Raw genomic sequence first — 12,538 nt, 5'->3', positions numbered from 1 at the left:
GTCCCCTTTTTGATTTGGTTGCACGTCACAGCTAAAGGTGGTTCTTTGGCGAGCCTTAGATGTGCTCTCAACTGAAAGCTTGGTCTCTGTGCCTGTTTTAAAGTCCCAATGTTGACGGGAGACCTCTCTGGAAAGGGTGTTTCTAGTGTTAAGAGTAGGGGTCAGCGGAAGTGTGTGTGTTTCAGCAGCTTGAAACATCCCAAATGAAAACATACCCCCCAAAAAAATGTCCTTCGAGCCGGAATCGAACCAGCGACCTAAGGATTGCCGATTGTTCTACTACAGTCCTCCGCTCTACCAGCTGAGCTATCGAAGGATTGGCAAAGCTGGGTGTGTGCAACTCTTTGGCTTGGCTAAGAGTGCCATGAGCATTAGCTAAAAAGATGTTTGAAAAAGTCAAAAAGGTTTTGGAGGATGCGGGCATCGATCCCGCTACCTCTCGCATGCTAAGCGAGCGCTCTACCATTTGAGCTAATCCCCCATGTCTGACCCACGCATTTAGCCACGCAATCCACTGATCAATCTCTGTAACTGTTTGAAACTTTTTTTTTTTTTTTTTTTAAGTGTCAAAATATTTTTGACATTAGAAGACTAAGACTGGGATGTTTACAGAGCTTCGCGTGGCTTAATACTTAGGACAAGAAAGTTGTTATGTAGCAGATGAGGCTCTAGAGCCATGGGACCCTTTTGGGAGGAGCATTGTAATGGGAGGAGCATTGTAATGTAAGGAGCTGAAAGGGTGCTTCTAGCTGCAAAATTTTTTACCATGAAAGAGCAAGCATAGGAGACAGGTGACAAAACCTTGAAAGAAATGCGTTGGCCGGGAATCGAACCCGGGACAACTGCTTGGAAGGCAGCTATGCTTACCACTATACCACCAACGCTTCTTTGACAGCTGTGATGTCGGTGATGTCGGTGACGTCTGTGATTCGCATGGCTTAGACTGACTACTTCTGCTATCATGAAGAGCAAAATTCGTTCACAAAGACCTTAAAACACCTCCAAAGAAGAGGAACAATGCGTTGGCCTAGAAACGAACTTGCCTCAATTACAATGGTGGAAACAGTGAAATTGATTGCTTAGCAGAGGATGGTTTCGATCCATCGACCTCTGGGTTATGGGCCCAGCACGCTTCCGCTGCGCCACTCTGCTTCTGTCTGTAAAGGAGATGAGAAGCATAACTACCCTCTGGTTCCTGTAAAGCTGCTAGTGGGAAGGCGGTCTCTGCCGTTTCAGCAAGTTTAGCTTAAAAGCCGATTGTTATGGGCTGAAGTCCACCTGGAGACCAGCATTTGGGTTTTCGCTTGTGCCTAGTCACGAGCATGCAGCACCGTTGTCTCTGTGGCGCAATCGGTTAGCGCGTTCGGCTGTTAACCGAAAGGTTGGTGGTTCAAGCCCACCCAGGGACGAGGTCCCCTTTTTGATTTGGTTGCACGTCACAGCTAAAGGTGGTTCTTTGGCGAGCCTTAGATGTGCTCTCAACTGAAAGCTTGGTCTCTGTGCCTGTTTTAAAGTCCCAATGTTGACGGGAGACCTCTCTGGAAAGGGTGTTTCTAGTGTTAAGAGTAGGGGTCAGCGGAAGTGTGTGTGTTTCAGCAGCTTGAAACATCCCAAATGAAAACATACCCCCCAAAAAAAATGTCCTTCGAGCCGGAATCGAACCAGCGACCTAAGGATTGCCGATTGTTCTACTACAGTCCTCCGCTCTACCAGCTGAGCTATCGAAGGATTGGCAAAGCTGGGTGTGTGCAACTCTTTGGCTTGGCTAAGAGTGCCATGAGCATTAGCTAAAAAGATGTTTGAAAAAGTCAAAAAGTTTTTGGAGGATGCGGGCATCGATCCCGCTACCTCTCGCATGCTAAGCGAGCGCTCTACCATTTGAGCTAATCCCCCATGTCTGACCCACGCATTTAGCCACGCAATCCACTGATCAATCTCTGTAACTGTTTGAAACTTTTTTTTTTTTTTTTTTAAGTGTCAAAATATTTTTGACATTAGAAGACTAAGACTGGGATGTTTACAGAGCTTCGCGTGGCTTAATACTTAGGACAAGAAAGTTGTTATGTAGCAGATGAGGCTCTAGAGCCATGGGACCCTTTTGGGAGGAGCATTGTAATGGGAGGAGCATTGTAATGTAAGGAGCTGAAAGGGTGCTTCTAGCTGCAAAATTTTTTACCATGAAAGAGCAAGCATAGGAGACAGGTGACAAAACCTTGAAAGAAATGCGTTGGCCGGGAATCGAACCCGGGTCAACTGCTTGGAAGGCAGCTATGCTTACCACTATACCACCAACGCTTCTTTGACAGCTGTGATGTCGGTGATGTCGGTGACGTCTGTGATTCGCATGGCTTAGACTGACTACTTCTGCTATCATGAAGAGCAAAATTCGTTCACAAAGACCTTAAAACACCTCCAAAGAAGAGGAACAATGCGTTGGCCTAGAAACGAACTTGCCTCAATTACAATGGTGGAAACAGTGAAATTGATTGCTTAGCAGAGGATGGTTTCGATCCATCGACCTCTGGGTTATGGGCCCAGCACGCTTCCGCTGCGCCACTCTGCTTCTGTCTGTAAAGGAGATGAGAAGCATAACTACCCTCTGGTTCCTGTCAAGCTGCTAGTGGGAAGGCGGTCTCTGCCGTTTCAGCAAGTTTAGCTTAAAAGCCGATTGTTATGGGCTGAAGTCCACCTGGAGACCAGCATTTGGGTTTTCGCTTGTGCCTAGTCACGAGCATGCAGCACCGTTGTCTCTGTGGCGCAATCGGTTAGCGCGTTCGGCTGTTAACCGAAAGGTTGGTGGTTCAAGCCCACCCAGGGACGAGGTCCCCTTTTTGATTTGGTTGCACGTCACAGCTAAAGGTGGTTCTTTGGCGAGCCTTAGATGTGCTCTCAACTGAAAGCTTGGTCTCTGTGCCTGTTTTAAAGTCCCAATGTTGACGGGAGACCTCTCTGGAAAGGGTGTTTCTAGTGTTAAGAGTAGGGGTCAGCGGAAGTGTGTGTGTTTCAGCAGCTTGAAACATCCCAAATGAAAACATACCCCCCAAAAAAATGTCCTTCGAGCCGGAATCGAAACAGCGACCTAAGGATTGCCGATTGTTCTACTACAGTCCTCCGCTCTACCAGCTGAGCTATCGAAGGATTGGCAAAGCTGGGTGTGTGCAACTCTTTGGCTTGGCTAAGAGTGCCATGAGCATTAGCTAAAAAGATGTTTGAAAAAGTCAAAAAGTTTTTGGAGGATGCGGGCATCGATCCCGCTACCTCTCGCATGCTAAGCGAGCGCTCTACCATTTGAGCTAATCCCCCATGTCTGACCCACGCATTTAGCCATGCAATCCACTGATCAATCTCTGTAACTGTTTGAAACTTTTTTTTTTTTTTTTTTTAAGTGTCAAAATATTTTTGACATTAGAAGACTAAGACTGGGATGTTTACAGAGCTTCGCGTGGCTTAATACTTAGGACAAGAAAGTTGTTATGTAGCAGATGAGGCTCTAGAGCCATGGGACCCTTTTGGGAGGAGCATTGTAATGGGAGGAGCATTGTAATGTAAGGAGCTGAAAGGGTGCTTCAAGCTGCAAAATTTTTTACCATGAAAGAGCAAGCATAGGAGACAGGTGACAAAACCTTGAAAGAAATGCGTTGGCCGGGAATCGAACCCGGGTCAACTGCTTGGACGGCAGCTATGCTTACCACTATACCACCAACGCTTCTTTGACAGCTGTGATGTCGGTGATGTCGGTGACGTCTGTGATTCGCATGGCTTAGACTGACTACTTCTGCTATCATGAAGAGCAAAATTCGTTCACAAAGACCTTAAAACACCTCCAAAGAAGAGGAACAATGCGTTGGCCTAGAAACGAACTTGCCTCAATTACAATGGTGGAAACAGTGAAATTGATTGCTTAGCAGAGGATGGTTTCGATCCATCGACCTCTGGGTTATGGGCCCAGCACGCTTCCGCTACGCCACTCTGCTTCTGTCTGTAAAGGAGATGAGAAGCATAACTACCCTCTGGTTTCTGTCAAGCTGCTAGCGGGAAGGCGGTCTCTGCCGTTTCAGCAAGTTTAGCTTAAAAGCCGATTGTTATGGGCTGAAGTCCACCTGGAGACCAGCATTTGGGTTTTCGCTTGTGCCTAGTCACGAGCATGCAGCACCGTTGTCTCTGTGGCGCAATTGGTTAGCGCGTTCGGCTGTTAACCGAAAGGTTGGTGGTTCAAGCCCACCCAGGGACGAGGTCCCCTTTTTGATTTGGTTGCACGTCACAGCTAAAGGTGGTTCTTTGGCGAGCCTTAGATGTGCTCTCAACTGAAAGCTTGGTCTCTGTGCCTGTTTTAAAGTCCCAATGTTGACGGGAGACCTCTCTGGAAAGGGTGTTTCTAGTGTTAAGAGTAGGGGTCAGCGGAAGTGTGTGTGTTTCAGCAGCTTGAAACATCCCAAATGAAAACATACCCCCCAAAAAAATGTCCTTCGAGCCGGAATCGAACCAGCGACCTAAGGATTGCCGATTGTTCTACTACAGTCCTCCACTCTACCAGCTGAGCTATCGAAGGATTGGCAAAGCTGGGTGTGTGCAACTCTTTGGCTTGGCTAAGAGTGCCATGAGCATTAGCTAAAAAGATGTTTGAAAAAGTCAAAAAGTTTTTGGAGGATGCGGGCATCGATCCCGCTACCTCTCGCATGCTAAGCGAGCGCTCTACCATTTGAGCTAATCCCCCATGTCTGACCCACGCATTTAGCCACGCAATCCACTGATCAATCTCTGTAACTGTTTGAAACTTTTTTTTTTTTTTTTTTTTTTTTTAAGTGTCAAAATATTTTTGACATTAGAACACTAAGACTGGGATGTTTACAGAGCTTCGCGTGGCTTAATACTTAGGACAAGAAAGTTGTTATGTAGCAGATGAGGCTCTAGAGCCATGGGACCCTTTTGGGAGGAGCATTGTAATGGGAGGAGCATTGTAATGTAAGGAGCTGAAAGGGTGCTTCTAGCTGCAAAATTTTTTACCATGAAAGAGCAAGCATAGGAGACAGGTGACAAAACCTTGAAAGAAATGCGTTGGCCGGGAATCGAACCCGGGTCAACTGCTTGGAAGGCAGCTATGCTTACCACTATACCACCAACGCTTCTGTGACAGCTGTGATGTCGGTGATGTCGGTGACGTCTGTGATTCGCATGGCTTAGACTGACTACTTCTGCTATCATGAAGAGCAAAATTCGTTCACAAAGACCTTAAAACACCTCCAAAGAAGAGGAACAATGCGTTGGCCTAGAAACGAACTTGCCTCAATTACAATGGTGGAAACAGTAAAATTGATTGCTTAGCAGAGGATGGTTTCGATCCATCGACCTCTGGGTTATGGGCCCAGCACGCTTCCGCTGCGCCACTCTGCTTCTGTCTGTAAAGGAGATGAGAAGCATAACTACCCTCTGGTTTCTGTCAAGCTGCTAGCGGGAAGGCGGTCTCTGCCGTTTCAGCAAGTTTAGCTTAAAAGCCGATTGTTATGGGCTGAAGTCCACCTGGAGACCAGCATTTGGGTTTTCGCTTGTGCCTAGTCACGAGCATGCAGCACCGTTGTCTCTGTGGCGCAATCGGTTAGCGCGTTCGGCTGTTAACCGAAAGGTTGGTGGTTCAAGCCCACCCAGGGACGAGGTCCCCTTTTTGATTTGGTTGCACGTCACAGCTAAAGGTGGTTCTTTGGCGAGCCTTAGATGTGCTCTCAACTGAAAGCTTGGTCTCTGTGCCTGTTTTAAAGTCCCAATGTTGACGGGAGACCTCTCTGGAAAGGGTGTTTCTAGTGTTAAGAGTAGGGGTCAGCGGAAGTGTGTGTGTTTCAGCAGCTTGAAACATCCCAAATGAAAACATACCCCCCAAAAAAATGTCCTTCGAGCCGGAATCGAACCAGCGACCTAAGGATTGCCGATTGTTCTACTACAGTCCTCCACTCTACCAGCTGAGCTATCGAAGGATTGGCAAAGCTGGGTGTGTGCAACTCTTTGGCTTGGCTAAGAGTGCCATGAGCATTAGCTAAAAAGATGTTTGAAAAAGTCAAAAAGTTTTTGGAGGATGCGGGCATCGATCCCGCTACCTCTCGCATGCTAAGCGAGCGCTCTACCATTTGAGCTAATCCCCCATGTCTGACCCACGCATTTAGCCACGCAATCCACTGATCAATCTCTGTAACTGTTTGAAACTTTTTTTTTTTTTTTTTTTTTTTAAGTGTCAAAATATTTTTGACATTAGAAGACTAAGACTGGGATGTTTACAGAGCTTCGCGTGGCTTAATACTTAGGACAAGAAAGTTGTTATGTAGCAGATGAGGCTCTAGAGCCATGGGACCCTTTTGGGAGGAGCATTGTAATGGGAGGAGCATTGTAATGTAAGGAGCTGAAAGGGTGCTTCAAGCTGCAAAATTTTTTACCATGAAAGAGCAAGCATAGGAGACAGGTGACAAAACCTTGAAAGAAATGCGTTGGCCGGGAATCGAACCCGGGTCAACTGCTTGGACGGCAGCTATGCTTACCACTATACCACCAACGCTTCTTTGACAGCTGTGATGTCGGTGATGTCGGTGACGTCTGTGATTCGCATGGCTTAGACTGACTACTTCTGCTATCATGAAGAGCAAAATTCGTTCACAAAGACCTTAAAACACCTCCAAAGAAGAGGAACAATGCGTTGGCCTAGAAACGAACTTGCCTCAATTACAATGGTGGAAACAGTGAAATTGATTGCTTAGCAGAGGATGGTTTCGATCCATCGACCTCTGGGTTATGGGCCCAGCACGCTTCCGCTACGCCACTCTGCTTCTGTCTGTAAAGGAGATGAGAAGCATAACTACCCTCTGGTTCCTGTCAAGCTGCTAGTGGGAAGGCGGTCTCTGCCGTTTCAGCAAGTTTAGCTTAAAAGCCGATTGTTATGGGCTGAAGTCCACCTGGAGACCAGCATTTGGGTTTTCGCTTGTGCCTAGTCACGAGCATGCAGCACCGTTGTCTCTGTGGCGCAATCGGTTAGCGCGTTCGGCTGTTAACCGAAAGGTTGGTGGTTCAAGCCCACCCAGGGACGAGGTCCCCTTTTTGATTTGGTTGCACGTCACAGCTAAAGGTGGTTCTTTGGCGAGCCTTAGATGTGCTCTCAACTGAAAGCTTGGTCTCTGTGCCTGTTTTAAAGTCCCAATGTTGACGGGAGACCTCTCTGGAAAGGGTGTTTCTAGTGTTAAGAGTAGGGGTCAGCGGAAGTGTGTGTGTTTCAGCAGCTTGAAACATCCCAAATGAAAACATACCCCCCAAAAAAATGTCCTTCGAGCCGGAATCGAACCAGCGACCTAAGGATTGCCGATTGTTCTACTACAGTCCTCCGCTCTACCAGCTGAGCTATCGAAGGATTGGCAAAGCTGGGTGTGTGCAACTCTTTGGCTTGGCTAAGAGTGCCATGAGCATTAGCTAAAAAGATGTTTGAAAAAGTCAAAAAGTTTTTGGAGGATGCGGGCATCGATCCCGCTACCTCTCGCATGCTAAGCGAGCGCTCTACCATTTGAGCTAATCCCCCATGTCTGACCCACGCATTTAGCCACGCAATCCACTGATCAATCTCTGTAACTGTTTGAAACTTTTTTTTTTTTTTTTTTTTTTAAGTGTCAAAATATTTTTGACATTAGAAGACTAAGACTGGGATGTTTACAGAGCTTCGCGTGGCTTAATACTTAGGACAAGAAAGTTGTTATGTAGCAGATGAGGCTCTAGAGCCATGGGACCCTTTTGGGAGGAGCATTGTAATGGGAGGAGCATTGTAATGTAAGGAGCTGAAAGGGTGCTTCAAGCTGCAAAATTTTTTACCATGAAAGAGCAAGCATAGGAGACAGGTGACAAAACCTTGAAAGAAATGCGTTGGCCGGGAATCGAACCCGGGTCAACTGCTTGGACGGCAGCTATGCTTACCACTATACCACCAACGCTTCTTTGACAGCTGTGATGTCGGTGATGTCGGTGACGTCTGTGATTCGCATGGCTTAGACTGACTACTTCTGCTATCATGAAGAGCAAAATTCGTTCACAAAGACCTTAAAACACCTCCAAAGAAGAGGAACAATGCGTTGGCCTAGAAACGAACTTGCCTCAATTACAATGGTGGAAACAGTGAAATTGATTGCTTAGCAGAGGATGGTTTCGATCCATCGACCTCTGGGTTATGGGCCCAGCACGCTTCCGCTACGCCACTCTGCTTCTGTCTGTAAAGGAGATGAGAAGCATAACTACCCTCTGGTTTCTGTCAAGCTGCTAGCGGGAAGGCGGTCTCTGCCGTTTCAGCAAGTTTAGCTTAAAAGCCGATTGTTATGGGCTGAAGTCCACCTGGAGACCAGCATTTGGATTTTCGCTTGTGCCTAGTCACGAGCATGCAGCACCGTTGTCTCTGTGGCGCAATCGGTTAGCGCGTTCGGCTGTTAACCGAAAGGTTGGTGGTTCAAGCCCACCCAGGGACGAGGTCCCCTTTTTGATTTGGTTGCACGTCACAGCTAAAGGTGGTTCTTTGGCGAGCCTTAGATGTGCTCTCAACTGAAAGCTTGGTCTCTGTGCCTGTTTTAAAGTCCCAATGTTGACGGGAGACCTCTCTGGAAAGGGTGTTTCTAGTGTTAAGAGTAGGGGTCAGCGGAAGTGTGTGTGTTTCAGCAGCTTGAAACATCCCAAATGAAAACATACCCCCCAAAAAAATGTCCTTCGAGCCGGAATCGAACCAGCGACCTAAGGATTGCCGATTGTTCTACTACAGTCCTCCACTCTACCAGCTGAGCTATCGAAGGATTGGCAAAGCTGGGTGTGTGCAACTCTTTGGCTTGGCTAAGAGTGCCATGAGCATTAGCTAAAAAGATGTTTGAAAAAGTCAAAAAGTTTTTGGAGGATGCGGGCATCGATCCCGCTACCTCTCGCATGCTAAGCGAGCGCTCTACCATTTGAGCTAATCCCCCATGTCTGACCCACGCATTTAGCCACGCAATCCACTGATCAATCTCTGTAACTGTTTGAAACTTTTTTTTTTTTTTTTTTTTTTTTAAGTGTCAAAATATTTTTGACATTAGAACACTAAGACTGGGATGTTTACAGAGCTTCGCGTGGCTTAATACTTAGGACAAGAAAGTTGTTATGTAGCAGATGAGGCTCTAGAGCCATGGGACCCTTTTGGGAGGAGCATTGTAATGGGAGGAGCATTGTAATGTAAGGAGCTGAAAGGGTGCTTCTAGCTGCAAAATTTTTTACCATGAAAGAGCAAGCATAGGAGACAGGTGACAAAACCTTGAAAGAAATGCGTTGGCCGGGAATCGAACCCGGGTCAACTGCTTGGAAGGCAGCTATGCTTACCACTATACCACCAACGCTTCTGTGACAGCTGTGATGTCGGTGATGTCGGTGACGTCTGTGATTCGCATGGCTTAGACTGACTACTTCTGCTATCATGAAGAGCAAAATTCGTTCACAAAGACCTTAAAACACCTCCAAAGAAGAGGAACAATGCGTTGGCCTAGAAACGAACTTGCCTCAATTACAATGGTGGAAACAGTAAAATTGATTGCTTAGCAGAGGATGGTTTCGATCCATCGACCTCTGGGTTATGGGCCCAGCACGCTTCCGCTGCGCCACTCTGCTTCTGTCTGTAAAGGAGATGAGAAGCATAACTACCCTCTGGTTTCTGTCAAGCTGCTAGCGGGAAGGCGGTCTCTGCCGTTTCAGCAAGTTTAGCTTAAAAGCCGATTGTTATGGGCTGAAGTCCACCTGGAGACCAGCATTTGGGTTTTCGCTTGTGCCTAGTCACGAGCATGCAGCACCGTTGTCTCTGTGGCGCAATCGGTTAGCGCGTTCGGCTGTTAACCGAAAGGTTGGTGGTTCAAGCCCACCCAGGGACGAGGTCCCCTTTTTGATTTGGTTGCACGTCACAGCTAAAGGTGGTTCTTTGGCGAGCCTTAGATGTGCTCTCAACTGAAAGCTTGGTCTCTGTGCCTGTTTTAAAGTCCCAATGTTGACGGGAGACCTCTCTGGAAAGGGTGTTTCTAGTGTTAAGAGTAGGGGTCAGCGGAAGTGTGTGTGTTTCAGCAGCTTGAAACATCCCAAATGAAAACATACCCCCCAAAAAAATGTCCTTCGAGCCGGAATCGAACCAGCGACCTAAGGATTGCCGATTGTTCTACTACAGTCCTCCGCTCTACCAGCTGAGCTATCGAAGGATTGGCAAAGCTGGGTGTGTGCAACTCTTTGGCTTGGCTAAGAGTGCCATGAGCATTAGCTAAAAAGATGTTTGAAAAAGTCAAAAAGTTTTTGGAGGATGCGGGCATCGATCCCGCTACCTCTCGCATGCTAAGCGAGCGCTCTACCATTTGAGCTAATCCCCCATGTCTGACCCACGCATTTAGCCACGCAATCCACTGATCAATCTCTGTAACTGTTTGAAACTTTTTTTTTTTTTTTTTTTTTTTTTAAGTGTCAAAATATTTTTGACATTAGAAGACTAAGACTGGGATGTTTACAGAGCTTCGCGTGGCTTAATACTTAGGACAAGAAAGTTGTTATGTAGCAGATGAGGCTCTAGAGCCATGGGACCCTTTTGGGAGGAGCATTGTAATGGGAGGAGCATTGTAATGTAAGGAGCTGAAAGGGTGCTTCTAGCTGCAAAATTTTTTACCATGAAAGAGCAAGCATAGGAGACAGGTGACAAAACCTTGAAAGAAATGCGTTGGCCGGGAATCGAACCCGGGTCAACTGCTAGGAAGGCAGCTATGCTTACCACTATACCACCAACGCTTCTGTGACAGCTGTGATGTCGGTGATGTCGGTGATGTCGGTGACGTCTGTGATTCGCATGGCTTAGACTGACTACTTCTGCTATCATGAAGAGCAAAATTCGTTCACAAAGACCTTAAAACACCTCCAAAGAAGAGGAACAATGCGTTGGCCTAGAAACGAACTTGCCTCAATTACAATGGTGGAAACAGTAAAATTGATTGCTTAGCAGAGGATGGTTTCGATCCATCGACCTCTGGGTTATGGGCCCAGCACGCTTCCGCTGCGCCACTCTGCTTCTGTTTGTAAAGGAGATGAGAAGCATAACTACCCTCTGGTTCCTGTCAAGCTGCTAGTGGGAAGGCGGTCTCTGCCGTTTCAGCAAGTTTAGCTTAAAAGCCGATTGTTATGGGCTGAAGTCCACCTGGAGACCAGCATTTGGGTTTTCGCTTGTGCCTAGTCACGAGCATGCAGCACCGTTGTCTCTGTGGCGCAATCGGTTAGCGCGTTCGGCTGTTAACCGAAAGGTTGGTGGTTCAAGCCCACCCAGGGACGAGGTCCCCTTTTTGATTTGGTTGCACGTCACAGCTAAAGGTGGTTCTTTGGCGAGCCTTAGATGTGCTCTCAACTGAAAGCTTGGTCTCTGTGCCTGTTTTAAAGTCCCAATGTTGACGGGAGACCTCTCTGGAAAGGGTGTTTCTAGTGTTAAGAGTAGGGGTCAGCGGAAGTGTGTGTGTTTCAGCAGCTTGAAACATCCCAAATGAAAACATACCCCCCAAAAAAATGTCCTTCGAGCCGGAATCGAACCAGCGACCTAAGGATTGCCGATTGTTCTACTACAGTCCTCCGCTCTACCAGCTGAGCTATCGAAGGATTGGCAAAGCTGGGTGTGTGCAACTCTTTGGCTTGGCTAAGAGTGCCATGAGCATTAGCTAAAAAGATGTTTGAAAAAGTCAAAAAGTTTTTGGAGGATGCGGGCATCGATCCCGCTACCTCTCGCATGCTAAGCGAGCGCTCTACCATTTGAGCTAATCCCCCATGTCTGACCCACGCATTTAGCCACGCAATCCACTGATCAATCTCTGTAACTGTTTGAAACTTTTTTTTTTTTTTTTTTAAGTGTCAAAATATTTTTGACATTAGAAGACTAAGACTGGGATGTTTACAGAGCTTCGCGTGGCTTAATACTTAGGACAAGAAAGTTGTTATGTAGCAGATGAGGCTCTAGAGCCATGGGACCCTTTTGGGAGGAGCATTGTAATGGGAGGAGCATTGTAATGTAAGGAGCTGAAAGGGTGCTTCTAGCTGCAAAATTTTTTACCATGAAAGAGCAAGCATAGGAGACAGGTGACAAAACCTTGAAAGAAATGCGTTGGCCGGGAATCGAACCCGGGTCAACTGCTTGGAAGGCAGCTATGCTTACCACTATACCACCAACGCTTCTTTGACAGCTGTGATGTCGGTGATGTCGGTGACGTCTGTGATTCGCATGGCTTAGACTGACTACTTCTGCTATCATGAAGAGCAAAATTCGTTCACAAAGACCTTAAAACACCTCCAAAGAAGAGGAACAATGCGTTGGCCTAGAAACGAACTTGCCTCAATTACAATGGTGGAAACAGTGAAATTGATTGCTTAGCAGAGGATGGTTTCGATCCATCGACCTCTGGGTTATGGGCCCAGCACGCTTCCGCTGCGCCACTCTGCTTCTGTCTGTAAAGGAGATGAGAAGCATAACTACCCTCTGGTTCCTGTAAAGCTGCTAGTGGGAAGG

General features: G+C 47.0%; 31 non-coding genes across 31 annotated transcripts; 8 read left to right on the top strand and 23 right to left on the bottom strand.

Moving 5' to 3' along the window:
• Positions 1–229: 229 nt before the first annotated feature.
• On the bottom strand, positions 230–316 carry TRNAY-GUA (transfer RNA tyrosine (anticodon GUA)). Its single transcript is given in 2 exon segments — positions 230–265; positions 280–316. It is a non-coding gene; the product is annotated as a tRNA-Tyr (tRNA).
• A 92-nt stretch (positions 317–408) lies between these two features.
• TRNAA-AGC (transfer RNA alanine (anticodon AGC)) lies at positions 409–481 on the bottom strand. The gene has a single exon. It is a non-coding gene; the product is annotated as a tRNA-Ala (tRNA).
• Positions 482–812: 331 nt separating this feature from the next.
• On the bottom strand, positions 813–884 carry TRNAG-UCC (transfer RNA glycine (anticodon UCC)). The gene has a single exon. It is a non-coding gene; the product is annotated as a tRNA-Gly (tRNA).
• A 451-nt stretch (positions 885–1,335) lies between these two features.
• Positions 1,336–1,409, top strand: TRNAN-GUU (transfer RNA asparagine (anticodon GUU)). Its single transcript has one exon. It is a non-coding gene; the product is annotated as a tRNA-Asn (tRNA).
• A 232-nt stretch (positions 1,410–1,641) lies between these two features.
• TRNAY-GUA (transfer RNA tyrosine (anticodon GUA)) lies at positions 1,642–1,728 on the bottom strand. The gene is given in 2 exon segments: positions 1,642–1,677; positions 1,692–1,728. It is a non-coding gene; the product is annotated as a tRNA-Tyr (tRNA).
• Positions 1,729–1,820: 92 nt separating this feature from the next.
• Positions 1,821–1,893, bottom strand: TRNAA-AGC (transfer RNA alanine (anticodon AGC)). Its single transcript has one exon. It is a non-coding gene; the product is annotated as a tRNA-Ala (tRNA).
• Positions 1,894–2,223: 330 nt separating this feature from the next.
• On the bottom strand, positions 2,224–2,295 carry TRNAG-UCC (transfer RNA glycine (anticodon UCC)). Its single transcript has one exon. It is a non-coding gene; the product is annotated as a tRNA-Gly (tRNA).
• Positions 2,296–2,746: 451 nt separating this feature from the next.
• TRNAN-GUU (transfer RNA asparagine (anticodon GUU)) lies at positions 2,747–2,820 on the top strand. Its single transcript has one exon. It is a non-coding gene; the product is annotated as a tRNA-Asn (tRNA).
• A 410-nt stretch (positions 2,821–3,230) lies between these two features.
• Positions 3,231–3,303, bottom strand: TRNAA-AGC (transfer RNA alanine (anticodon AGC)). The gene has a single exon. It is a non-coding gene; the product is annotated as a tRNA-Ala (tRNA).
• Positions 3,304–4,157: 854 nt separating this feature from the next.
• On the top strand, positions 4,158–4,231 carry TRNAN-GUU (transfer RNA asparagine (anticodon GUU)). The gene has a single exon. It is a non-coding gene; the product is annotated as a tRNA-Asn (tRNA).
• Positions 4,232–4,462: 231 nt separating this feature from the next.
• On the bottom strand, positions 4,463–4,549 carry TRNAY-GUA (transfer RNA tyrosine (anticodon GUA)). Its single transcript is given in 2 exon segments — positions 4,463–4,498; positions 4,513–4,549. It is a non-coding gene; the product is annotated as a tRNA-Tyr (tRNA).
• A 92-nt stretch (positions 4,550–4,641) lies between these two features.
• TRNAA-AGC (transfer RNA alanine (anticodon AGC)) lies at positions 4,642–4,714 on the bottom strand. The gene has a single exon. It is a non-coding gene; the product is annotated as a tRNA-Ala (tRNA).
• Positions 4,715–5,051: 337 nt separating this feature from the next.
• TRNAG-UCC (transfer RNA glycine (anticodon UCC)) lies at positions 5,052–5,123 on the bottom strand. The gene has a single exon. It is a non-coding gene; the product is annotated as a tRNA-Gly (tRNA).
• Positions 5,124–5,574: 451 nt separating this feature from the next.
• Positions 5,575–5,648, top strand: TRNAN-GUU (transfer RNA asparagine (anticodon GUU)). Its single transcript has one exon. It is a non-coding gene; the product is annotated as a tRNA-Asn (tRNA).
• Positions 5,649–5,879: 231 nt separating this feature from the next.
• On the bottom strand, positions 5,880–5,966 carry TRNAY-GUA (transfer RNA tyrosine (anticodon GUA)). Its single transcript is given in 2 exon segments — positions 5,880–5,915; positions 5,930–5,966. It is a non-coding gene; the product is annotated as a tRNA-Tyr (tRNA).
• A 92-nt stretch (positions 5,967–6,058) lies between these two features.
• On the bottom strand, positions 6,059–6,131 carry TRNAA-AGC (transfer RNA alanine (anticodon AGC)). Its single transcript has one exon. It is a non-coding gene; the product is annotated as a tRNA-Ala (tRNA).
• An 858-nt stretch (positions 6,132–6,989) lies between these two features.
• TRNAN-GUU (transfer RNA asparagine (anticodon GUU)) lies at positions 6,990–7,063 on the top strand. Its single transcript has one exon. It is a non-coding gene; the product is annotated as a tRNA-Asn (tRNA).
• Positions 7,064–7,294: 231 nt separating this feature from the next.
• On the bottom strand, positions 7,295–7,381 carry TRNAY-GUA (transfer RNA tyrosine (anticodon GUA)). The gene is given in 2 exon segments: positions 7,295–7,330; positions 7,345–7,381. It is a non-coding gene; the product is annotated as a tRNA-Tyr (tRNA).
• A 92-nt stretch (positions 7,382–7,473) lies between these two features.
• On the bottom strand, positions 7,474–7,546 carry TRNAA-AGC (transfer RNA alanine (anticodon AGC)). Its single transcript has one exon. It is a non-coding gene; the product is annotated as a tRNA-Ala (tRNA).
• An 857-nt stretch (positions 7,547–8,403) lies between these two features.
• TRNAN-GUU (transfer RNA asparagine (anticodon GUU)) lies at positions 8,404–8,477 on the top strand. The gene has a single exon. It is a non-coding gene; the product is annotated as a tRNA-Asn (tRNA).
• A 231-nt stretch (positions 8,478–8,708) lies between these two features.
• TRNAY-GUA (transfer RNA tyrosine (anticodon GUA)) lies at positions 8,709–8,795 on the bottom strand. The gene is given in 2 exon segments: positions 8,709–8,744; positions 8,759–8,795. It is a non-coding gene; the product is annotated as a tRNA-Tyr (tRNA).
• A 92-nt stretch (positions 8,796–8,887) lies between these two features.
• Positions 8,888–8,960, bottom strand: TRNAA-AGC (transfer RNA alanine (anticodon AGC)). Its single transcript has one exon. It is a non-coding gene; the product is annotated as a tRNA-Ala (tRNA).
• Positions 8,961–9,296: 336 nt separating this feature from the next.
• On the bottom strand, positions 9,297–9,368 carry TRNAG-UCC (transfer RNA glycine (anticodon UCC)). Its single transcript has one exon. It is a non-coding gene; the product is annotated as a tRNA-Gly (tRNA).
• A 451-nt stretch (positions 9,369–9,819) lies between these two features.
• Positions 9,820–9,893, top strand: TRNAN-GUU (transfer RNA asparagine (anticodon GUU)). The gene has a single exon. It is a non-coding gene; the product is annotated as a tRNA-Asn (tRNA).
• A 231-nt stretch (positions 9,894–10,124) lies between these two features.
• Positions 10,125–10,211, bottom strand: TRNAY-GUA (transfer RNA tyrosine (anticodon GUA)). The gene is given in 2 exon segments: positions 10,125–10,160; positions 10,175–10,211. It is a non-coding gene; the product is annotated as a tRNA-Tyr (tRNA).
• Positions 10,212–10,303: 92 nt separating this feature from the next.
• On the bottom strand, positions 10,304–10,376 carry TRNAA-AGC (transfer RNA alanine (anticodon AGC)). The gene has a single exon. It is a non-coding gene; the product is annotated as a tRNA-Ala (tRNA).
• A 337-nt stretch (positions 10,377–10,713) lies between these two features.
• On the bottom strand, positions 10,714–10,785 carry TRNAG-UCC (transfer RNA glycine (anticodon UCC)). Its single transcript has one exon. It is a non-coding gene; the product is annotated as a tRNA-Gly (tRNA).
• A 460-nt stretch (positions 10,786–11,245) lies between these two features.
• TRNAN-GUU (transfer RNA asparagine (anticodon GUU)) lies at positions 11,246–11,319 on the top strand. The gene has a single exon. It is a non-coding gene; the product is annotated as a tRNA-Asn (tRNA).
• Positions 11,320–11,550: 231 nt separating this feature from the next.
• Positions 11,551–11,637, bottom strand: TRNAY-GUA (transfer RNA tyrosine (anticodon GUA)). The gene is given in 2 exon segments: positions 11,551–11,586; positions 11,601–11,637. It is a non-coding gene; the product is annotated as a tRNA-Tyr (tRNA).
• A 92-nt stretch (positions 11,638–11,729) lies between these two features.
• Positions 11,730–11,802, bottom strand: TRNAA-AGC (transfer RNA alanine (anticodon AGC)). Its single transcript has one exon. It is a non-coding gene; the product is annotated as a tRNA-Ala (tRNA).
• Positions 11,803–12,132: 330 nt separating this feature from the next.
• Positions 12,133–12,204, bottom strand: TRNAG-UCC (transfer RNA glycine (anticodon UCC)). The gene has a single exon. It is a non-coding gene; the product is annotated as a tRNA-Gly (tRNA).
• Between the last annotated feature and the right edge of the window lie 334 nt (positions 12,205–12,538).

The sequence above is a fragment of the Hyla sarda genome, chromosome 3 (genome assembly GCF_029499605.1).
Source record: "Hyla sarda isolate aHylSar1 chromosome 3, aHylSar1.hap1, whole genome shotgun sequence".
Lineage (NCBI taxonomy): Eukaryota > Metazoa > Chordata > Amphibia > Anura > Hylidae > Hyla > Hyla sarda.
The sequence above is the reverse complement of the archived record's forward strand: the minus strand, read 5'-3'. Positions and strand labels throughout refer to the sequence as shown.